This window comes from Stenella coeruleoalba (genome assembly GCF_951394435.1).
Source record: "Stenella coeruleoalba genome assembly, chromosome: 5".
NCBI lineage: Eukaryota > Metazoa > Chordata > Mammalia > Artiodactyla > Delphinidae > Stenella > Stenella coeruleoalba.
The window spans coordinates 112,025,390-112,051,107 of record NC_137150.1 but is presented as its reverse complement, the minus strand read 5'-3'; positions in this window follow the sequence as shown (position 1 = coordinate 112,051,107).

The following is a 25,718-nucleotide window of genomic DNA, read 5'->3' as shown; positions in this document are numbered from 1 at the left end:
CTAGTGCTCTCCTTAATTTGCTGATTCCCCAGCTAATACCTTTTGTTCTTGGAAATCTGTCTTGGGATTTCAGCACATGTATTAGAATCCAAGGTGTGTCTGGGTGTGCTTTAGTTATATTTTCTCATGATAGTAGTCTCACTGTGCGTTTAATATGACTTACATATTTGAGACCCATTGTTCATTTCGAAAAAGGAGGCAAATCCCAGAAATGTGATAACTTAAACTAAATATCTCCTTTCTTACATTTGATCTATAATTTTAAGACTGGAATAGTAGTCTCCTTCCTTCACATGGAAAGACACAAATGATTATATAAAATTATACCCATTCACACATTTTGCCGTTACAAATCAGTAATGTACTGCACTATTTAACATGTATTTTATTGTCTTCAACATATTTTTGGTCATGGAAATTAAAGAATACTTCAAGTTTGGACAACATGTCATAGTTTAACATCAAGTGAGAGGCGTTTTTTCCTACCTACAAGTATCCACTTATAAATCAATGAATTGCTATTGAAAATATGTTTCTTCAGAGACCAGTCATATCATGTTCTCTGTGCTACTATACGATTACCTCTTTATTTATCTGTGCTGCTGAGTTAATTATAAAAATGCTTGCAGTGAGCAAGCGTTTTGCTTGCCTAGTCAGCATCTTAAACTAGATTAATCTTCTAGCAACACTTAATGGAAACTAAATCACACATCAACATGCTATAACAATATAATGATGAAACAGCAATTGAATCACTCAATTAACTCCCTGATAAATATCGAAAATACATTTTGCTCCTATCATTTAAAAGTCAAAATAAGCCTTTCTCCTTTCCTTCTGCCTGCCTTTAACAAATGGCTAAATTCTGGAGAATGAATGTCATGAAGTGCATTTTGCATACAAGGTAAAAAGAAAAAGCTGCTTAATTCAGTTACTGACTGAGCTTCCAAAACAAAGGGGTACCATCTTTGATATCATTTCACATGTAATGTCTCCATTCATAGATAATATAGAGTTGATGGTTAAAACTATATAACTATAAATACATATATACACATACATTACAGTTAGTTCATTTTCTGTCTGTATAGGAATTGTTTTCAAAGTATTTCCTGTTATTACTGGATTGGTGGTTGATGCAGACCTTGCTTTAAGGGTTTTAATTACCAAATTTCCACAATCCTGATGGGTCAAATTTTCTGTTTCATTCTAAATGCTAGGTTGCTCACTCAATTGCTCAACCTACTGAGTAAACGATGAAAACAGTTATCCAAGCCTCAGTCATTTGGCATGTAATCTAGAATTTTCCAGTTTTATGACTATGAACATACCTAGTGTTATAAGAAGATCCTAAAGAGAAAAAAATATCAACATTATACATTTCTGATTAAAAGGCTCCATGATGCTAGAGCTAAAAATACCAAGCTGGGCTTCCCTGGTGGCTCAGTGGTTGAGAGTCTGCCTGCCGATGCAGGGCACACGGGTTCGTGCCCCGCTCCGGGAAGATCCCACATGCCGCGGAGCAGCTGGGCCCGTGAGCCATGGCCACTGAGCCTGCACGTCCGGAGCCTGTGCTCCGCAACGGGAGAGGCCACAACAGTGAGAGGCCCACGTACCGCAAAAAAAAAAAAAATACCAAGCTATACCAGTTGTGCCTCTTTGTTTTCTCTAAGCGTATAATACAGCTGAAGACGTAACAGCTATATAAACTTAGCCCTATAAAGTAGAATATCCCAAGAGACCTAAAGACAGTGGGAAAGGTGGGCTTCAGAGGAAGTGGTTTGAAGGACAATAGGAAGGATTTCTGGTGTTGGTGATACTTGAGTTAAGTTTGAATAAGAGAACTTTAATCACCAGATAAAAAAAGGATAATTTCAGGCAAAGGAAATTGTGGAAATACTCTTTGGACTCTATTTACGGCAGTAGCACCTAAGACAATAGAATAACAGATTATGATATATGGGCAGGAAAGGTGAAGGTAGACAATTTCCTTGATTTAGAAGATTTGGACTTGGATGAAGAGATTAAGCCTCCAATGAGCAAGGATTTGCTGCTGCTTCCAGGAGAGGTGGAACAGGACATGAGCATGAGTGTTCCTTCTTACATTCCTTCCGTGGCCCAGCCTCTTACCCCTGGAATGAAGCCAAGGCCCACCGGAAAAGGAGCAGACAAAGGGAAGAGATGGAGATGAAGTTCGGCCCTTCTCACTTGATGAAGAATTTGATTATGACGCTCTCCCCCCAAGTTCACTCCTGCAGAGATAGATGCCATCAAAGAGCTATGCAAGCAAAAGAGAAAGAGCGCAGAAAATTTTTGGAGGGAGTTCAAACAATCCCAACTTTAAGTTTCAGTAAGGTTTGATTACTAAATGCTTCTTTTAAGAAGAGTATAGCTAGGGACTTCCCTGGTGGCACAGTGGCTGGGAGTCTGCCTGCCATTGCAGGGGACACAGGTTTGAGCCCTGGTCCAGGAAGATCCCACGTGCTGTGGAGCAACAAAGCACATGCGCCACGACTACCGAGCCCACAAGCCCACATGCCATAACTACTGAAGCCACATTCCACAACAAGAGAAGCCACTGCAATGAGAAGCCCGCGCACTGCAACGAAGAGTAGCCCCTGCTCTCTGAAACTAGAGAAAGCCCATGTGCAGCAATGAAGACCCAACACTGCCAAAGATAAAATAAATAAATAAATTAAAAAAAGAAGAGTCTAGTTAGTTTTAATTTCATGATATTAACGCAATGTCTTGACGATCATATCAGAATGTAAATCCCTTATACATAAATTACGTTTAATTTTTTACTTTTATAAATGAGAGTTCTGAATGAAACAGATGACAGTGGAAAAAAAGAAAGAGATCTGTAATCAATTCTTCACTATTAATTTTATGTGTGACCAATTTTCTGTATTTCCAGAAGCTTATAAAATAATTTATGAAGGGCTTCCCTGGTGCCGCAGTGGTTGAGAGTTCGCCTGCCGATGCAGGGAACGCGGGTTTGTGCCCCGGTCCGGGAGGATCCCACGTGCCGCGGAGCGGCTGGGCCCGTGAGCCATGGCCGCTGAGCCTGTGCATCCGGAGCCTGTGCTCCGCAACTGGAGAGGCCACAACAGTGAGAGGCCCGCGTACCGCAAAAAAAAAAAAAAAAAAATTTATGAAGACTTTATGTGGTTTTTTAAATTGTTTCCTCACTTTCCTCATTCTTCTCTTTATAAAATTTAATCCAGGTGAGTCTCACCCAATGTAGGACGAAAATAAACATAAATTTAGCAAAAATAAATAAAAATACAGCAAAATAATATAAATTTATACAAACTTATAGCTTATCAATATACAGAGCAACTATATTTTTGCAACAGCAATAGTAATTAAAATATAATAATAGATCTCACCTGTTGAGGGCTAAGTTTCAGCCACTTTACATGTATTACCCTCAGGATAACTTCATATAAGGTGGCCATTCTTACTGTCACTGTTATATGATTAAGAAACGTGAAGCATAGCAACGTAAATAGCTTTTGCTTTAGGTCCCAGAACTAGTAAGTGGCAATGCTGGGAGCAAGCTGGCTCCAGATGCCAGAGTGCTGAGCCATGGTGCAGGATGCTTAAATAAGATGATGCTCTTGAATCAAACCTCCTCTTTGAGGACAGTAGTTTTCACCTCTGGCTGCAAACTAGAGCAGTATTTAAGCACTATAAATGCCATGCTTGCACCAAACAGTTTCCGATCCAGTAAATTGGTATTTGGTTGAGTCTGTGTTTCTGTACTTTTAAGAAGCTCCACAGGTAATTCTGATGAAGATTTCCGGGGCAGTGAACCTTGAGGTAGATTCTTTGTTAGCCCGAAGCATTGTGGTATCTAATAGACATGTCACATCCTAAACTAATTTACTACATTTCATTTGCCACCCTTCATTAGTTCGCATAAGGGCAAATTAAAGTTGAATGAACCAAGACAAATATTTCCAATATTTCTTTTGATGTACTTTACAATGAATCTTAATTTGGGAGGAATAAAATGTCTATTTTTTAAAAAAATAATAGAAGTTTCTTATTATGCATCTTTGTGTCTGATAAAAATTAACTTCCCGTCTAAGAAGTAATCCCAATGGAACCAGAGTTAGGTGAACATGACACAAGCCAACAATCATATTTTACCTTAAGATTCGTTACAGGTAGCTAAAAGAGAAAAAGCAAACAAATTCCTTCTCTGAAAAGATGTTGATAGACGAATTTGCATAACTGGGGCTTATTAAGTAACTTAAAATTTTAACTCTGGGACCAATAGCTACTTAAAACTGGAAAAGAGAATGAAAAAGTTTTTTTAGAAGACACTAATGAAGATTGGTAAGGATGAGAATTTTTTAATTCAATGTTGATCTCGTTTCCTACATATACTACAAAGTTGGAGGGATGAAAATGTTAGTATAGAAAGAGCAGTGCTTATTTGTTGTTTGTTGTTTATTGCTCTAAGAAATATCATATATTGGTTAATATTAAAAACTCACTGCAAACTTAAAAGTTTATTGGTTAGGAAAAGTGATGTATTTCTTGATTAAAAAAATAATTTTTCTCTATTAAGCAAGATAGCAGCTTCGAAAGGCAGATCAGTGCCATCTAGTGGCCAAATAACTTAAAAGATTCTGATTCTGATTCTGATGTTCGGTAGACAGTGCCTGTCATACAAATCTACACTGTACATACATACATAAGTATAAATTTTAAAGTGTATATTTACTTCCTAAAGATATTTAGTTCAGTGTATAATAAAGACATATATACAATAATTACACTAAAATAAAATTTAATATTTAACAGTTTAATTAAGAAATGAGAAATCGTGTGTCTAAGACATAGACATGTGAAAGATACAAGAAGGCAGCTTTAATGGATAAACAAGCCCTCATATTGGAAAAGTATAATAAAAATATTTTCAAAAAATAGTAGACTAAAGATGTTTCTAGTGTCAAGATTGTGCTTATATTATAAATAGTATGGCTAACAATTCACAATGAAAAAAGAGTATTTGTTTTTCTGTTTCCTTATAGGAGACACTAGGCAAAAATTGTATATAATTTCAGAACATGATATTTAAGCTAGAGAAGGGGAGAGGTTACTGAGTAAAATACTTAGTAGCCATGAGATTTTATGAATGGTTATGTAATTCCTCTCACTGTAGATCCTGAATAATAAGATAAAAAAGTATTCCTCTCCAAATGTTCATGAACTGTCTTATCTTGAGGAAAAGGGAATGGACTAGATGAAATTGAGTTTTCTTTCAGACTTTAATTGTATTAAAAACCAAGTATCCTCCCTCATAATTCATCTTTTTGGTTTTGAGATAATATGCCTATTTGACCCAGCTGAAGTTCTGCCTTTTGTTAGTTCTTTTCCTGAGACTCCAATGAACTTCACAAAATTTTTCTTTGGGGGAAAAATCTAGGCAAAAGGATTAATTTAGCTAACAATGCTATAGTATAAAAATCTCTGTAGGAGCTTTTTCTGACCTATTGCAGGGACTCTGACAACTCAAATGCTGGGATGATAAAAGAGCTCTTCATAGCCGGGGAGATAAGGGAAAACCCCATCACATCAGACCCAATTGCTCTTAGAGGAATTCCAAAGAATCCGAAGTAGTCCCAATGTCTAAAAGTGCCACATTTTCTATCTAGAGACTATGATCCAGAAGGGTACAGAAAGTTGACTTATCAGTGATGTAATTTTCTCATCCTGATGAGGATGGCTTTTACATGTTCCAAATGAGCTATCAGAACAGGGGAGAGCCATTCTTTTGCTCAGCCACTCGGAGCAAACAATATGGTTACATGAAACACAGGTAGGAATAAGGCCAGCCATGCAGCTTTTCTTGCCCCCAATCTTAGCCATGATGGTTTTTCTTGGCCAGCCTCTGAAACACAGAAGCCGTGGGGATTTCTTTCCTTTTCTGCATGTGACTTAAAGCACTTTGTTCAATTAGGCACTTTGTTCCTTTCTTGCCTTGTATTCAACATGACCATGAAACAAAAAGAAGGAAAGAAGTGTCGGAAACTGTGGTAATGCTGCCTTTTGAAAGTTATCTTTAATTTTCTCACTGATAATACCAAAGATTTTATAACTTTTAAGAAGCCATTTTTACATGGACTGTCGGATTACACATCATGATTCAAATATAAATGAGAATTACATGGTTATGGTTCCTCAACAAATTTTACTTGGAAGGCCATATAATTAAAGTGTACATAATTAAATCATGACTACTGACTCTTTGCAAATAGACCAGTGACACTAAGTCCTAGGCCTACGTGTAGAGATACACACACAGATACAAGTCCTACGTACGTGCACATTCACACACATGTAAGCACACACACATGTGCACACACATATTTGCCCTTACATTTCTTTTATTATTCTGACTTCCAAGTTGAAAGCCCCAATATCAAGTTTACAAGAATAACAATAATCATTTTAGTGATCATTTTCCAAGAAGCAATTTTCATAAGAACCATAATCCAAATTTCTCAAGGGTTAGAATGTAATAAAAGTTAAAAAATAGACCTTATGTTCACCTTAAATATGGTGAATTGTTAAGTTCTAGAAAAGAGAAATTCTAAGTCATTGATAATTATGTATTTTATCATAATTTTATTATATATTCTCTATGCTTCAATGATGGTCTGACAATGGTTTTGGTTTTATCATTTGAACTTTATTATCACATTTCAGAAGTACCTTCATTTGGTTTAAAAACTAATGATTCTGGGCTTCCCTGGTGGAGCAGTGGTTGAGAGTCCGCCTGCCGATGCAGGGGACACGGGTTTGTGCCCCAATCCGGGAGGATCCCACGTGCCGCGGAGCGGCTGGGCCTGTGAGCCATGGCCGCTGAGCCTGTGCGTCCGGAGCCTGTGCTCCGCAACAGGAGAGGCCACAACAGTGAGAGGCCCACGTACTGCAAAAAAAAAAAAAACACAAAAAAACCCTCCAAAAACACCCTAATAATTCTTCCCTCATGCTACTCACATACATTTACCATACTCGGATTGTTTCTTTTCTTCCAATTTCAGTTTTATTTACTTATTTTTTTACTAAAAGATCTCTCCTTCTCTAGCTTCTATCTATGGAGAATCAGACATTACCAGGCCACTGTTTTTTGTTTCTGTCTAGGTGCCAGTGTGGAGCAGCTGTGATCACAATCTGGGATTAATGATCCAATTTTTGTATAGTTTTGATTCTTAACCACATTTTTTTACATAATTTTATTATCGAAGAAGGTTTTGGCATCAAGAACCTGTACCTAATATTTCGCACAGATATTCACTCTAATCATGTGTCGGAAAACTTAACTTTAACATCTTTAATAATCATGTACACCTCCTGAATGTATATTTATTTTCTAAGGAATTGACTGAGGATAGAATGTGGTATCTGATACAACCCTGAAAGCTGTGAGAGCCAACCCTCTTAGAAATAGGACCTCTTAGGGGCTATCTTCTGTCCTCATTCCTGGGGGCAACTTCCATTCTGGATGAGTTCTGAAATAATAGCTTCAGTCATTCTTCATTCTAATGTTTCAGTTTTGTCACTCAGTTTCCAAACATACTTGAATTTGGATTGCATCAGAATTTCCAGTCCTCAGAATCTTTTATATCTTCTTCTCTATTGGCTCTCTTTGCTTCACTTCCTTTCCTCTCCCAATTGAAGTCCAAGCCTCACCCATGACCATAACCCCCCTTTACCAGATTTCTTGATATTCCTTCTCACTTGCTTGGCAAAGCCATAAGTGTGTATCAGTCCAGTTCTTGGCCTTCACACCTGCACATCCCCACTACATTCACTGTCAACAACCTTAACTTGGCCCTGAATGAGGACAAACAAATGCAGTTCTGGGGCACCTCCTAACCCTACTGCTCATGGTTAAAGCTTTGCCTGCCATCTGCCACTCGGTTTGAAGTCTTGGTTCCTTCACCTCTTTACTCTGTCATCAGAGGACCTTTAACTTTATAAACAAATAGAAGTCATCACAGGAAGGTGCCACCGACCTCCTCCACTGAGTCTATCAACTTGTATCTTTACTTCTATTTAAATTATACTTCCAATCGGGATTCACATATACCTGTCCCACTGGGGGTATGGGAAGACAGAAGTCTCCTTTAAACTCAACACCCCCTTTTCTGATTTCACTCTTCTACTTCACTATGAAACTTCTTAAAAGAAGTGCTCTCTCCAGTTCACCTCTGACTTGCCTCCCCACCTACTCCCTCTGGCCTTGACATTCACCACTCCACCGGAGGTCCTCATAAAAGTCACAAACATCAGCTCCCTGTTGAAAGAATCTTATCTTAGTTGCTCTCTTGGTAAGACTTAACAATGTTGGATGCTCCCTACTTACTCATCCCCTCTCTTTCCTTTGCTCTCTGGACTCTGCTCCCTACAGAATGTCCAGCACTCAGCAGGGACACAAAACATACATAATGGCCACTGATAAATAAGCATTGCATAATTTAACAATTAATACATGAATGAGAGCCCCCGAGTCAAAGTCACCACTGTTTTCACACAGTTTTCAGGCGTCCCAATGGTCACTTCACTCAAGAAACAGGTGGAGCCCTGAATTCCTTCTAAGGCAGTTCATTTCATATTAGATTCCTGGGAAGAGGCTAAAACCACATTAGTCTCTTGAGCATAGTCTATATTTAGGATATCCTAGAAACAGAGGGAAGCCCTTATGTTTACATTATGTAGCTTTCAAAGCTGTTGCACTTGGTCAGAAATAGGAAACAGAAATGGTGAAACATTTCCATGAAGGCTCAAATTACACTATTTTGCAAAGTTTAACTTTTGCCTGTCATAATCCATAAATTACAGCTATATGTTATAATTATTTAATCTACATTTCTTGTTAAACATCTAAATTATGTCACTTCATCAATTTACAGGAATTATGTGATTAGGTATAATTATCCTAAATAGCTGAACACAATTAAAAAATCTTACATGCAGGAAGTGTCATGTATAATATGTTAATTTTTTTCTCTTGTTTCACTGTTGTTGGTATCTATCAAAATAAGATAAAGCCTGGCTCACTTCGAATGGGATAAGGGAATTTCCAGCTTTAGGTGACTTCTGGCTCGGGGGCCACCCACAGCGACTCTTTCTTTACAGTAAGCACATTTTCAGACAACTTGTACAGTTAGAGTCCCTGAATCTTATAACCAGTAGTATCAACTGCGATGATGCTTTGGTATTCAACCTACTGCTTGAAGGTTCTATGCAAGACTAAGAGTTGGAGGTTTACCTTTAGATTTCTCTGCTTTCCTGGCCTGCCAGACTGCTGTCTATTCCCCTTTCCTTGTGAGGCAGCGATGTGTATTGGGTAAGCTCAGTAAAGTAGAGAACTGGTTTCCTAGAATGTGTGACCTTGAACAGTCTTACAACCTCTTGACAACTTTGCTTCTCTATCTAGAGAATATGGATGATGATAATGGACAATGAATGTGGATAATAATAGCACCTCTTAGTGTAGATTTGAGCACATAGTAAGTGTACACTACTATTCAAGTCTCAGATTAAAGACCGCTTCCTCAGAGGCCTTCCCTGATTAACACTTTCCACCCTTGTCACACTTTGTGATTAGGTGCTGTGTGTTTATTAGTTTAATATTACTCTCTTTTAAGAGGCTGTGCATTTCATGAAAGTAGACAGGATTATGCTTGTTTTGTGCCCATGCCCCGCCTGTCACACAGAGAATGCTGAAGGGATGTGTGAATGATATATGATTCCTTTCTTTTCTGCCCTTTTCTCTTTGTCTTTCCTTTGTCTTTTCCCACAACCAGATGGTTGGTGTGTATTTCATAGTTACCTGATAAACTCATTCATACCAAAGTCCTAGAGACTCTGCCAGGATCCTAAGAGAGACTTCATGGAAAATAGCTTTCTAAAAATATTTGCAAACTATTATGCAAGTGATAGATGCTATTACTACCACCTGCACATTAAGAGAGTCTATTGTGTTTGCAATCCATGGAACCAGAAACTCTGGTCTTAATGACCAGCCCAAGGGCTGGTGACAGAGTTTTCTGGGTGCTCAGAGCTCCGACAAACCAACCTCCTAAAACTCTGCCAGGTGTGAGGCTATTACTCCCGAGAGCCAGGCTTGTTCTAACCACAGGAACTTGTTCTGTTGCTGCAAACGTCTATTTCGCTCTCTCCCTCAGGCACCCTTTGCAGCCTGTCTCACCAGGCTGTCCTCACTCCTCCCCACATCCGACTCTGATTTCAGAGTGTGGTTTCAACTACCTGTTCTGATTTGGACTATTTCAATCCACTTCCACTGTTTTTGCTCCTTTCTCCTTCAGAAAGAAATTAAATACAGGTGGGGCGCGTTTTATGCACTTAGATACTCCACAAAAGACTAAAACATCCGTTAATTGTTTACCATACAAAAGGCTTGTTTTTTCAAGATGACTCACAGAAGCAATGCCTTAGGTAATACCTGCTCCTGCATGCTTTTTAATCTGATTTGATTAATAGATGTTTAATTTATACAAAACTTCGCAAGAACACACCAATTTTGCATAACTAATACCTTCAAATACCCTGTGATTTCATATTATAACAGTCACAGAAGTCAGCTTCCACAACTTATAGGGCAAACTAAACAGTGGGAAACACATTAGAAAATCTTGTTCTGTGTGTGCATCATCGAAATTAACATGACTTAAACCAATCACGCCGGTTAATATAAAGACACAAGAGATCTACAAAACTCAGTTCAGGAAGGTACTGTCTCTCTATTTTTTTTTTTTTTTTCTTCTCTCTGCTCTAAAGTACAGCAAGCTGTAGAAAATCTGCAAATCCTTAGTCACACTGAAATCTAAATTCCCCATGTAGAAAGAATACAATATGGGAAAACCCAAATAAGTTCCATATGTGAAGTCCCTTTGGCCCATTTACACAAGCAACTTCCCTTACACATTTTGGGAAAAGTCAGCTCATTGTACTTACTGAACACCAAGCTTCCAGTCTGAGTATAATTCTCAATATATTTTAATATCAAGAAGATGCCTGGATCCGGACTACCAAAATCCACAGAAAAGAAGAAAAGTAACCAGAAGTGGTTTCTTTCCTTTCCTGACTCTTCCTTCCCTGACCTCATAAAATTCTCACAAAGGTAGTTAAAATAATCCTTTGCTTTGATTTTCCCAAGCATGATACGCACACACCTGTTTCCTATTTGCTACATTGTTTGTGGCATTTGTGGGTCAATGAGCAAACTTCTCAGAAAATTTTATTAAACAGTTAGGTTTTGTTTAACCAACATGTGACCATTTTCATGGTCCGCTATTTCTTGCAAATTCTAAAAAGTTTTTTTTTTTTTTTTTTTATGGCGGGGGTGTCTTAAATGACTGTGCAGATTTCTAATCTATTTCTAATATTATGCTATTGCAGCAAGGCCACTGTAATACAAAAAAATGATGTCACTTATAATTCTTAAATTTGATTAAAAATGAAATCTTTACCAAAAATAATTGATTAAATTGATAGTTTAAAAAATTTTGCATATAGTTGCTAAATTTTAAAATTAGGTAAATATAGGTAAAATATATGTTAAAAATATGAGGAAATTTTCAAGGTCTGATCAAAGTGGGAGAGAATCCTGCCATGCTTAATTTTTTGAACACAGAGAAGTTTGTAGTTTGTATTTTCCATGTTTATATTTCATTTGAAGAAAAGGAAAAGAAATTATAAAACCTATTCTAATGCTTAATTGCTTCTTTGAATAATAACTCACTTTTGTGTGACATTTTATATACATATCTATCTGTCTATCTACCTATCTATCTATCTATCATCTATGTATCTATCTATCATCTATCCATCTATATATAGAGAGTTTCATTTTATCCTTACCACAACCCTAAGCACGGGTAGGACAATTATTATATAACCTCCATATTTTCTGATATGGAAACAGAAACTCAGTGGGCTCAATGAACAGCCCAAGATCATACATCCACAAAGTGGCAACCTTGGGATTGATATTTAAGTCTTTCCAATGCACTCATTAATTACTTCTCACCTTCCCTATTTCTTTAACAGAATGTTATAATTTATACTCAATGGAAAGAAATATTTAATCAAACTGCAAGATATATCTTCTGGAATCATATTTGAATACTTATTTCTAAAAGGAGGGTAGAATCTAAAGTTTCAAATGAATATAAGCCAATGTATCCTTTAGAGAATTTAGAGACATGTAAGAGAAATTAAAGTATCTACTGTATAGATATATTCCATTTATGTAGAAGATGGAAAATGATGCAAAAGAAAAAAGAAAGTAGATAAGAAAAGCTGTTATTCATAGTAAATACTAATCCAGCTTAGGAAATTTTGATTTCATATAAAGGTACAGAACACCAAAATACAAATGCACACATATAAACAAAAAAAAATGTTGGTTTTTGAAGGAATATGAGGTGTAAGGGGTAATACACAGACACTGAGGATTAAAAAAGTGCAGGAGAACAAAATAATATATTTACAGGCTTTTATGAAGTGAATGTTTGTGTCCTCTCCAAATTCATACATTGAACCATAATGTTTGGTGGCTGTATTTGTATGGGGCCTCTAAGAAAGCAATTAAGGTTAAATGAGGTCATATGGATGGGTCCTAGATCCAATAGGATTAGTGTCCTTAGAGGAAGAAACAGCAGAGAGCTTGCTCTCTCTCTGCCTCTTGCTAGTGTGCAAAGAAGAGGTCATGTGAGTACACAGTAGAAAGGTACCCATCTGCAAGCCAGAAGGAGAGCTATCACCAGAAATCAAATTTTCCAGCACCTTGATCTTGGGCCTTCCAGCCTCCAAAACTATGAGAAAATAAATATTTGTTGTTTAAGCCACGCAGTCTGTGGTATTTTGTTATAGCAGCCTAAACAGACTAAAAGAGAGGCTGAAGTTATATTTAATACTAAACTTTAATTTTTTTAAACAGACAAGTAAATCCTTACTCCTTCATCTTTATTAAAAAAAATAATTGTTCAATATTTGTAACTAGTAAGAAGCAAAGCCAATGATGTCTGCTTCAATTTGCTTTGTGCTTAAAGTATTAAATTATAAAATATGTTTTTGATCCTATATGTAAGCTATGTGTCTCTTGACTAGGTCACCTGTGTACTCTTTATATTTTTTATTTTGTCTTACTTCTGACTCAGAATATATGTACCAGATGATCTAAGGATTATGTTCTCTTTTACAGCACTTGGAAAACTGCGTTATTAATTCTGACCAGCTTAAAGAGAAGGGGAGTAACAAACCACAAATATTTTTCTATTGTCATACTTTGCAAGCATAGCTATATCATCCTGTAGTCTACAGATACACACAATGACTACAATTCTACAGAGAACGATAACACATTGTCTAATATTGACTGAATTTCTGCCATTTCCCTAAAATTAGAGCTTTGTAGCTGATATTCAGTATTTATAATGGGATAGCCTCCAGCTTATTTGAGGAAGATCTTCTGAAATGAATTTATTTCAGAATGACAATTTATTTAAATAATGACAATTTATTTCAGAATGACAATTTATTCCAGACCCTGACTGAATTCACTTACTTTCGTGTCTTCCGTGGATATAAAGCCAAGAGGGAGCATAGCCTTCTAAGGATCTTTTAGTTCAATAAAAGCTCCCACATGCAAAATTCAGCATTCTGGGACACAATGTGTGGATTTAAAACATCCCTTGGGGATCTTTAGATCTATAAACCAATCAACTGATTACCCTTATCCACTTATGCTATTTTCTCTCATGGATCATTTCCATCTGGGGCTTTAATTGGCTTTTTATCTCATATTGACTATACTTAATAGGACTATCATTCTTATTTTCTATTTAGTAATTACATCATAAGTTTGTATTGAAAGCAAGAGCAAGTCTCAGTTAACTGTTGAAGAACTACATAAAAAAGTGATGGGAATAGAAAGAGCTTTTTAAAAAGTGGAACAAAAGAAAAAGTATTTGTCATGGAGCCTCTTAGGGGTGAAATTCAAAGCTCCTTCATTCAGTGCATAAAGGCTGATGTTTCAGCTAAATTTAATTTGTCACCCAATTCCAATGACAGTTAACAAATATGTTAGTCCCTTGTGGAATATGTAAATGAGTATCTAGTTAAGATTCTGAAAATTTCATAGACACCTGGATAAAAAATATAATAAAATAAATATTCTTACAGCTTATACATTCTTTCACATGGAAATGTTAAAAATAAAATAATGAGTACCTTTTTGAAAATAAGTCTCTCTTTAGAAAGAGGAAACCTACTCGCGAGTATTTAATAACATTGACCGATGAAAATAATTAATTTTTAAAAAGAAGAAAGACATAGTATTTGAATTTCACGTTTTTTGGAGGGACAGCCATTAAAATATAAATTATTTTCATCTAATTGGATAATATGTTGAACCATAAGACATTTTAAGTAGCCAAACATAAAATGATTAGTTGTCATATAAGTTGTCATTAGATCTACAAGCACTGACCACCTGTAAAATACTTTAATGGTATCACTGTTTAATTTCAGTATTTAGTCTTATGCAGCACCTCAAACTCATGATTTTTAATTTTTTTTGAAGTTATTTAAAATCAACTCTGTTGGAATAATGGTTGGGCTTTATTCCATTTTTTCATATTCATATTAATAGAAGGTATGCCTAAGCTATCTTTTTTCAGGCTTTTCTTTGTTTTTTTTTTTTAAAGAGGAATGCTGGTCTTACGTTTATTATTTTTTTAAAAATTTATTTATTATTTATTTATTTATTTTTGGCTGCATTGGGTCTTTGTTGCTGTGCACGGGTTTCCTCTAGTTGCGGTGAGCGGGGGCTACTCTTCGTTGCGGTGCACGGGCTTCTCATTGCGGTGGCTTCTCTTATTGTGGAGCACGGGCTCTAGGTGTGCGGGCTTCAGTAGTTGTAGCACGTGGGCTCAGTAGTTGTGGCTCGCAGGCTCTAGAGCGCAGGCTCAGTAGTTGTGGCGCACGGGCTTAGTTGCTCTGTGGCATGTGGGATCTTCCTGGACCAGGGTTCGAACCTGTGTCGCCTGCATTGGCAGGTGGATTCTTAACCACTGCGCCACCAGGGAAGTCCCCAGGCTTTTCTTGATAGTCAAAAATGGCTTAAATTTAATCCCTGGAAAGAATCTGTCGGTCTCTCCAGTAGCTTTCAGAGGACCAGCATTTTAATGTCATATGCAACCAGGAGACATATATTACACCAGAAGGTTAGTTTTAGGCAGTGAACTTAAGCTTTATGGTTCCTTGTTCTTACAGAGGACATACGTATTTAAAGAGTATTCTTAATATAACTTTTGCATTTGCCCATTCTTTGATTCATTTATTCAATATTTATTTATTCAGTACTGACTATATTCAAAACATAGTCCTAAACATCACAAGAAAACAAAGTTTGTGTCTTCAAATCTACTATGGAAATTCAGATAGTCAAAAAATACTCACAATATCAAAGAGGGCAAATTAAGTGACATAAATTGAATATGAATCTAGGGTTTAGATATGGGAAAGGTAACTCTTAGTTGGAGGATTAGGGGAAGCTTCATGTATCCTGTGGGTCGGTAGAGCTCCTACAACTAATTAATTCAGTAGTCTGATGAGAACAAAATAGATAGGTTTTGGGGAGGTTAGGAAAGGCAACAGTTTGGTGCCAGAAGAACTGAGACTACTGTGGAACAGACTCCAAGCATCAGAATGATCAGTGGTCCAACAGGGTGAGCTAAAATCGGTACTTCTTAATCTACAATGGGATTGTTGCTATCTATTGGCCAGAAGAGTAAACATCCATGCCGGTTCTTGGACAATGGCAAAGGCCCAGTAATGGAAATATCGATGCTTCAATTCAAGGGCTCTAGAGTTGATGTAATTACCAGCCAGTAGCCCTGAATAGACCTGGTCTATTCCCTTCAGAGAAATTCTATGCTTCTTAGGGGCCCCCAGGGCTAAAATTCGGGTTGGAGCCACCAGAAAAGAAGTTCCCAAAAGGAACTTAGTCAGGTGGACTGAGAATACCACTGGAAAAAGTGGAAAAGCTGATATCTGTAGAGGGTTAAATGGTATAGCATTGGTCTCCTTTAGTCCTCACAGTACTAACAGTGTCAAAATTTTGCAGATTAGGAAACCAGAGCTGGGAGAAGCTAATTGCTCAATATTATACAACCAGGAAATGATAGAACTAGACCTTTAGCCCAAGCCTTCTATTTCCCAAATCCTGTTTCATTCCAAGTCAAATAGTATGTTGGAAACCAACTAATGTGAAATAAATTTGTTAGAAGATTAGAAGTTTAGATTAAGTTTGAAAAGGATCTATCTATATAAAACTACCATCAGAATAGCTTGAAAGCTCTGACTGGGCTTTTAGCAGAGGGCCACAAACAGGCATGTGCCAAGTAAATCAGCATTTTTAACCCTCATTGAGAGTGTGTCTGAGTGTGAAGAAACAGCTGGTCACGGAAAAACTCACAGATTTAATTAAGTGCCCAGAGCTGAAAACTGATGAACATCTGAGATGTTTCTCTTCAGTTTGGCTAGATGATAAGAGTATTATGAATTTATTTAGAAAGAAGGGAGTTTCTACATTTACACAAATGACCACAGAAAAATGTGAAACTATGGGATTGTGGTTGGTTTGTATTTGAGGTTTAAAATAAATACGAAAGAGTTAAGAGCTATCTCTTAGGAGTGCATGACAAGTAAACATTGTATTACAAACCAGGTTTGGGCCCGAGCATGAAAAATTTTCACAGAAGTTAGAGGCCAGGTGATATCAGAAGGTCTGGTGGGTTCTCTTTGCTTTGGTAGTCAGGATCTATATTGTACATCATTTCCAATCCATGTAACTTTACTATCTTAAGGTTAAATAACCAAATGTGTTCTTTTTAATACCTTGCTGTACTCTTTAAAATATTCTAAAAAAATCTCTTAATTTTCACTGAGTCTGAACTTAATTCATTTTTGAGACACTCAACCTATTAAAAAATCATGTAAAAATTACAAAGTCCTTCTTATTTCCCAAACCTTTGCATTGTATATAACATTACTTCATTTAGTTATTAACAACAGGTCAACCAAAGGCCAGTACTATTACTTGGCACCCATAATACTTGTGTTCAGAAGTTTTTTGTCCCTTAAGATCTTTCCTTCATATGTTTTATGGATGCCTCAAGTTCCATAATTTTAATCCATCTATGAGCTCCATGTTAAAATGAAAATACAGCTGGGACGAAGTGAGAGAGTGGCATGGACATATATACATCACCAAATGTAAAACAGATAGCTATGGGCTTCCCTGGTGGCGGAGTGGTTGAGAGTCCGCCTGCCGATGCAGGGGACACGGATTAGTGCCCCGGTCCGGGAAGAACCCACATGCTGCGGAGCGGCTGGGCCCGTGAGCCATGGCCGCTGAGCCTGCGACGCGTCCGGAGCCTGTGCTCTGCAACGGGAGAGGCCACGACACTAAGAGGCCCGTGTACCGCAAAAAAAAAAAAAAAAAAAAATAGCTAGTGGGAAGCAGCCGCATAGCACCAGGAGATCAGCTTGGTGCTTTGTGACCACCTAGAGGGGTGGGATAGGGAGGGTGGGAGGGAGACGCAAGAGGGAGGGAATATGGGGATATATGTATATGTATAGCTGATTCACTTTGTTATACAGCAGAAACTAACACACCATTGTAAAGCAATTATACTCCAATAAAGATGTTAAAAAAAAAAAGAAAGTATGTGGTGGGCAGTGTTTTAAACTTAGTAAGAATGAGTTTAATAGTTTCTCTTCAAACTTTTCTTTAATTGAGGAGGGCAGTGGAACAGATGAGAGGCTATCATCTCCAAGAAAATTGAACAGGTGACCAAGATCTAAGGTAGTCTTTGCCAACCACTTCCTTCTTAACTTATCTGATGACAGAAACACATACAAGCAACAACAGTACTGTTTGTAGGAAATATGCACTTAATAACAATAAACTTATTGTTCAAATTAGAATTGAAGATACCTGCAAGAAGAATTACATAAAAGCAGAAATAGTGATAAACATGTACATAAGGAAAAGTCAGACTCATTTGGCTAAGATAAACTTGTCTAGCAAAATATTCAGAACATAAGTTTTGAAAGTTGTGGCGTGACCAGATTTTCAAAGGTCTCAAGTGTAAGATGGTGGGCAGAGTTATAACAGAGGCCGCTAAATAACTAAACAATTTTCTTGTGAAAAAATTTGATAACATTTACTACAACTTGGGCTATAAGGAGGGACCTAATGTTTCTTAGGCCAGATGCTACTGAAAGTTAAGTTGAAGGCATGATTCTTAATATGTTTCTTACTTTCTTAACATTTTATCTTAAACATGTGGCCATTGAACCAAGTTTTGTCAGAGTCTCGTTTCATACCCTTAAGTTTTTTGGTCAATAACTGGTCTTTCTTGATATACAATGTCTGTTTCCCTAAAACAACAATATCTAATATTTGTTCTTATATCATTGTATTCCCTGTTCTCAATTCCTCGCAATCAACTTTTAGTTGATAAGGTGTATAGGTGAGGGGACTAGTATTTAGATGCTGGCATCTTCCAGTAGGCCTTGGTATTCAGCTGTTTCCCCCTTATACAGAATCTATATCCTAAGAAATAGAAAGGGGAAGCAAATCTAAGGAGGACTCCTATAACAGTAGCCACCAAGGACAGCTGAAAGAGTTGATGCTAATAAACTATGGAACATATAGTTAACTTTAAGAAAGAGGAGTCCTCAGTGGGCTGCTGGGGGGAAAAAGAATTACCTTTTAGCAATTCAAAAAGAGCTTTCTATTACACAAATCTTTATAGGTAGGTTAATTGCCTGCCAAGATTTCCTTTTAAATCAAAATTAAAGTATGCAAGATCAATGCCATACAATGAAATGTCATCATTTTTGACTACTTCACATGCTGCATAGAGCTTTTGTACTTATTTTAGTTCATTGGGGAGCTGTAAGTATTTAAAAATTTTTATTTATTATTATTATTTTTAATCCTGAAATGTTCATACTAACGTGAGGTAAGAATCTCCATAAGATTTTCCATGTTTAAAAATATGAGAATAAATTATTTTATCAAGCTTTTTAAATAACTGAAATATAGTAAGTAGCACTGAACATTAAAAACTAAGAAAAATAATGGACCTGGAGACTTAGTTTTATTGTGATTCTTTAATTTCAGGATGGTATATTGTAAACATGCCCATGACACTTAGTCTCATCTTTTTGTTCCTTTCAGTTCTGCTTTTCTTTAGGAGCTGGAATGAAGCCACATTTTTTTCCATCTCTTCCTTGGCCAAACATTCCCCAGAAAGGAACATTTTTTAGTCTATTAATCTGTAGCAAACCTCCATAAGAAAAGTAGGCATGACAGTTTCCATGTTCCTTTAAAAATTCAACATAGTTGAATAGTGAGCCATGTCTCCACTTGGCTTTCATACCAATGATTTCCCCTTCTTTCATTTGTTAAGTTTTATTAAACGAATTGCCAATATAAATGACTGGGCAGGTCAGTTAACTGTCTCTTTAACTATGAGCAGCCTTGGTTCTTTGTGAATTCCAATGTAAATGCTTAGTTATTAGCCTTTTTTTTAAAGATTAGACAACACACCAAACTAATAGTTTGTGCCATATACCTTATTTATATAGTTAGTTGTTTATTTTGAAGACAACTGGTTTAGTTTAGAGATAGTTTCACTTATTTTTTCATAACAGATGGGCTGGATATATCACATATGCGGTACATCAAAACATCTTAGCCATTTAAAAACAAGCTATTGAGAGCACTCAACTGATGCCTAAAAGAAAATATTGGTGGGTTAATTTAAAATTTAATAATATTCCAGAAATACAGAAAATATTTTATATTTTTATTATTTTTTTAAAGTTAATACTTCATAACTAATTACCAGTTTCAATGTGTTATTCTTCGAACAGTTTTGTCACATTTTGCCTTCTAAATTTAAAATCCTGTTGTTTAAATTCCACATATGAGTTAAAAATGCAATGATCAAAATTGTTTTCTGAAATTTCGTGTCATAAAATACGTAGGAAAAACAAACATAAGATATATATCAAGCTAAATATAAGCAGCAATGAAAATAATGTATAAATAGCCATTCATCTGTTAAATGCTTATGTCACGGAGTAAAGGGCAATTATATAAGAATTGGGAATAACTAAGAAATCAAGAGGAAGGGAATACAAAAATCTGAGAAAACCCAATCAGGCAATGAAGAGAGGAGATTTTTGAAATTATTGTATTATGAGGTAAGTGAAAGTTTATCAGTAAACAATAAAGCTGAGTTTGATTTTGAATGCTTCCTTCTAATGCTTACATGCCTAATCTCATTTAGCAAACCAATATGATATTAAGTCCTAAATGCTGCATTAAGATCTGTATATGTTTAGATCATGGGAAGTTAAACGCACACACACACACAGGTTTTTAAAGTATAGACATAGTCATGATTACATGGAGGTAAACATCATGGATCTGTTAAGGATAAGATGATGTCATAATACTCTAAGATGAGAAGGCATGAGGCTCAGTCATTACTCAAGAAACCTTGTCTGATACGGGAAAGTTCGGCAACTTCCCTTGCTTTCTTACACAGGGAGGCTGAAACAGAAACCACTGTGTGAAGTTTCACTGACAGAAATTTGATGATACTGAGAGAATTACAATAATTTTCTGAACATTAAAGTCAGCCACTCTGAAATAAAGGGTGCCACAAAAAAGCCTGCTTGCTTCTCATTGTATGTCCAGAAAGATCTATCCCTAATATGAGTGAGAATGCTTTTCATTCCTTAGGACTTTGACTATTGTGTTTCTTAAATTTTGGCACTTGAAGTTGAGTTTGGATTCAAAAGAAAAAAACTAACGCATACCTTATCAATATTAGATGGTTTCAGTTGTCTTGAAGCTTTCTGTATATATCTAATCCTGAATCCTACGTGGCCTTATGTGCAAGTGTTGTCACAGATGTTTGGAAATTCTTTTAGTATTGCAAATTCAAGAAGTTTAAGACCTTCCACCTGGAGCTGAAGAGTGTAGGGACTGCTATGTTGGTGAAGATAAACTCTTGCTGAACAGGATTTTTTAAATAAGTGAGTATCATCATTGTAATGTTACACTGCTGCGTGAAATAGTACATGCCTTCATGGGTTATCTTTCCCAAGACTATCTAATCCTAGAGGCGACATAAAGCTTGCTGGATAAACTTGTGGAACCTGAGACTCTCATGCAATAATCAGTTATGAACTTGCAACTTCTTATAAACCCTTCCCTGGGCTGGACATTAAAATTCTATAAAAGAAAGGATCTCGTTTTGTCCTTGGGAATCAGGTGCTATTGGTAGAACATGGAATTAATAAAAATGAGTTAGCTGGCAGAATCATTCTCAGGTGAAGGAATAAAAAGCAGATATAAAAATGTACTAGTGAAAAAATAGAAAAACTCAATGGAGATAGTTTCAGAATACAGATCTTCAAGTGGTGCAGGCTGTGATAAGGAATTAGTTTCCATGATACAGATTTACAGAGAACAATTCAAATGCTCTTTACAAATTAAACATTTTAATGATTCCCTTTTGAAAAACATTGAGCAGGGTGTGATATTAAATCCAATGTAAAGTTCTTGCTTCGGACAGCTCTTAAAAAATAATTCAGTATTTTGAAGTCATTTTTATGTTAGTCCTCAACTACTGGGAAAGTATCTCAGTATCAAAATGCCTGGACACCATAACATCACAGTTATAGATTTTACCCAAGATTGCTTTTTTACATGAGCTACCTAAGGATGTTTTAATTAGAAATAAGCACAGCACACCAGAATGTGCGATTTACACTAAAAAATACATAGGAAAAAATGTCAGTTTATATGGAATTCCAGAGACTTTTATTCATTTATTAATTCATTTATCCAAATAATTTCTATTTTATACAAACTCATTGAATGTGTAATGGAGAATTTAAGATGCAGGGAAGAGAATGGAACGTAAATTTTACAGATATACTAGTAATATTGAGGCTGCTTTGTTCATGAAGGGAAGAAAGACTAGCAGATGCGAGGGTAAAAATCTCACTAATTTGGGGCTTCCCTGGTGGCGCAGTGGTTGAGAGTCCGCCTGCCTATGCAGGGGTCACGGGTTCGTGCCCCGGTCCGGGAAGATCCCACATGTCGCGGAGCGGCTGGGCCCGCGAGCCATGGCCGCTGAGCCTGCGTGTCCGGAGCCTGTGCTCCGCAACGGGAGAGGCCACAGCAGTGAGAGGCCCCCGTACGGCAAAAAAAAAAAAAAAAAAAAAAAAAAACTCACTAATTTGAAATTAGGGAGATCTTACTATCAACTAATACAGGAAGATCAAGAATGAGTTCTCAGCTAGACCTGTACTCTTTGACAGTTATTGTGCTAGATGTGAGGCAATGAAAGATGACTAAAAGATGCTCATTGCTTTCACGTTACAGCTGACATGGCATTCAAGTGGAGGTATAACATGGATCAAAGCACAGATGCAGGAGAGGGTGGCCCATGCAGGAAATGGGGAGCAGCACTTCCAAATAAGTACTCTCTGTACTAAGATGAATCGATTAGAGTCATGTCACAGAGAAGTTTGAAGCCAGATAAAGGATTTGGGGCTTAATTCCCTGGCACAGTAGAGTACGTACACCTTACAGAGTGTGCAAGGTGATGTTTTGGGTGTGAAAAGATAATAATAGACCTATTTTATTCTTATCTTGTAGCAAAAAGAAAAGGAAACTTAGGCTTTATTCTTATTTATTGCACAGATTTACACTGACATCTTCAGCCAGCCATATATCAGAATGGTCACTTGTCGTATATAAGGCACAACTCCCTGAAAAGAGCAGGGTAGTAATTTTGCAATGTAGATGGAGTGACCAGTGGAAGCCTCCTTCATCTATTTGCTTTCAGCACTTTGTGAATGATTTGATAGTTTAGACGTACCTAAGGAAGGAAATTTGGGTTTACCATATTTAGTTTTAACTAAATTAGACCTCATGAGATGAGCAAGTACATGAAAAGATCCAGGCAGAGAAACTATGGATTGATAATAATGCAAGTAATGCAAGTATAAGTAAACCAGAAAGTGGCAGTGGAAATAATAGGAGCAGCCATTATTAATACTGTTAGACTGAGGTCTTCATCAATCACATACTGGATATAAACAATGGCTATTTAAAAATCAAAAGAAATCGTGTTCAGACTGCCATTTAAATTATGACTTTACCTGCGTGCATGTGTGTGTATATATGTATATTGCCTTCAAATGTTAGCTAATGATAGTAAAATACTATTGTGCTTAGCAAGATATTTTTATATGGCTTATTTCATGTTGATCTCATTATTGCTTATTCCCCTTATTTATTTTTGTACATTTTGTGATGCCCGTCAGCACAGTGACACATTTATGTGCTTTATAAATGAATTTAAAAATATGCAATGAGAAGTGCTCAAATTAAAAAAAAAATTATAAGGCTGAGTAATAAAAACACTCATTCTAGACTCTATCTAGAGAATGGAAAACCATTAAAGCTTTTAGAGTACAGGAACCAAACGCTCAAAATTTTGCATTAGCAATATTATTCAGGTTGCAGTGTGTAAGATAAATTAGAGTAGCATAATGGCTTTGAGAGATGATGCCAAAGCAGAGTCTTTGTCACCCGTCATCTGGAGAGCCTATGAGTTCCTTTCAAGCAGTTGCTGTGTTCTCCTAACATCTGTATGCTCAGCAGTATCTCATGTGATAGAGGCTATTGGAAGTGCCTGACACATATTTGTTAAATTGAATGGAGTATTCACAAGCTCATTTCTTTGTTAAGCCTTTGAAAGACCATTGTTAGTGTCATCTTTTGACTAATCCTTCCTACTGAAATTACCATCTTCTCTCCCTTTCTTAGAATATTTGATACTTCTGCTACAGCCCTTACACTATTCTGCCTTATGCTATATGAATTCATGTAACACATGGATAAGTTTCAAGCAAATTTAGAATGTAAACTCTTTCAAAGGGGAATGTACAATATTGATCCGACTACTTAAATGAGAAGTTTAATGTTCATATAACTAAACAGGGATAGAGAGAACTGTCAAGAGAGATAGAGCCAGGGACTCCAGTGGGTGGGTGTCTCTCTCCCTCTCTCTCCCACCTCCCCTAGGCAGCTTCCCTGGGAAGAGGTGTGAGAGAGGCAGGTGAAGAGGGGAACATGTCTGCTGGAACATCTTCACTCTAGCAAGATGACTCCGTAACAGAGAGAAAAGAGATTATCTTCCAAGATTGTGAGTTTGAAAAAAATCTTCCCAAAAGGACCATGAATAAATTAGAATATGGGCCACTTCTGGAAAAATCACCCTGGTCAGAAGAACACCTCTGTAGTGAACTCCACAAGGCAAGTACTATTAAGTCCACTTTAGACTCAGCTAAATGCTCTCCATATGCACAGGTAATACAGGGGAAAACAGGGACCTAAGTCCAGATCTTTGACCTTATTATCTGCTTCGTGCTATGTGCATATATGGAGAGAAACTCTATTATCTGGAATAACTAATATTCCCCTACATCTGGACTAATTCTAATATACTAACTATAATTGAAGATATCTGATACAGAGTAATAATAAGTAGCAAAACCTCATAATGGTAATATATTCCGTGTCACAATTAAAACAAAAGGTCAGGGCTTCCCTTGTGGTGCCGTGGTTGAGAGTCCGCCTGCCGATGCAGGGGACAAGGGTTCGTGCCCCAGTCCGGGAAGATCCCACATGCCGCGGAGCGGCTGGGCCCGTGAGCCATGGCCACTGAGCCTGCGTGTCCGGAGCCTGTGCTCCGCAACGGGAGAGGCCGCAACAGTGAGAGGCCCGCGTACCGCAAAAACAAATAAACAAAACAAACAAACAAAACAAACAAAAAAAAAAGGTCAGAGAAATATTTCAGAATTTAAAAAACATCCATGTTTGTTAATGCTAGCATAATTTTAAAAAGGAAAAAACCAAGAAACTTCCTAACAGTCCAATAATAGGAGAATTGATAGTTTGTAAATAAAATAATTAAACGAAAGATTCATAATTATATACTGAGTATGGTTTCCAATCTATTAAAATTTGGAGAGGAGCAAGATTTCTTTGAGCATAACTTTTGACTTTTTATTATGTAAATGTTTTGTCCTACTCAGAAACTGTATTCAATAAAAAAGAATGAAAAACTAACCTTGAATTTGAATGGCAATATCAACAAATGAACATAACTATATGTCAAATACATAATACAACCACAGGGAAAAAACTTTTACCTAACTTATGTACACAGAATTTGACTTGACACCTTTAGCAGCATAGATTCTAAGGACAAAAAGTGCAAAGAAAATTTGAACTGTACTTGGTAGGATTGTTGTTGTTAGTAGTAGTTGTTTTGTGTGTATTGCAGAGTAGAACAAATAAATGCCTATATTAGTATGGTTGGGAACCAGGATTCTCATGATGGGAAATGGAGCTACGAACATGGAATTGAGGTTAAAGGATATAGAAAATAAATAAGGAAACACAGAAATACACAATCTGATTTCCAATATTAATAAGACCCAAAAAGAAAACAAGACAGAGTCACATGAAAATAAGTGAGGCGATATTAGCCAAA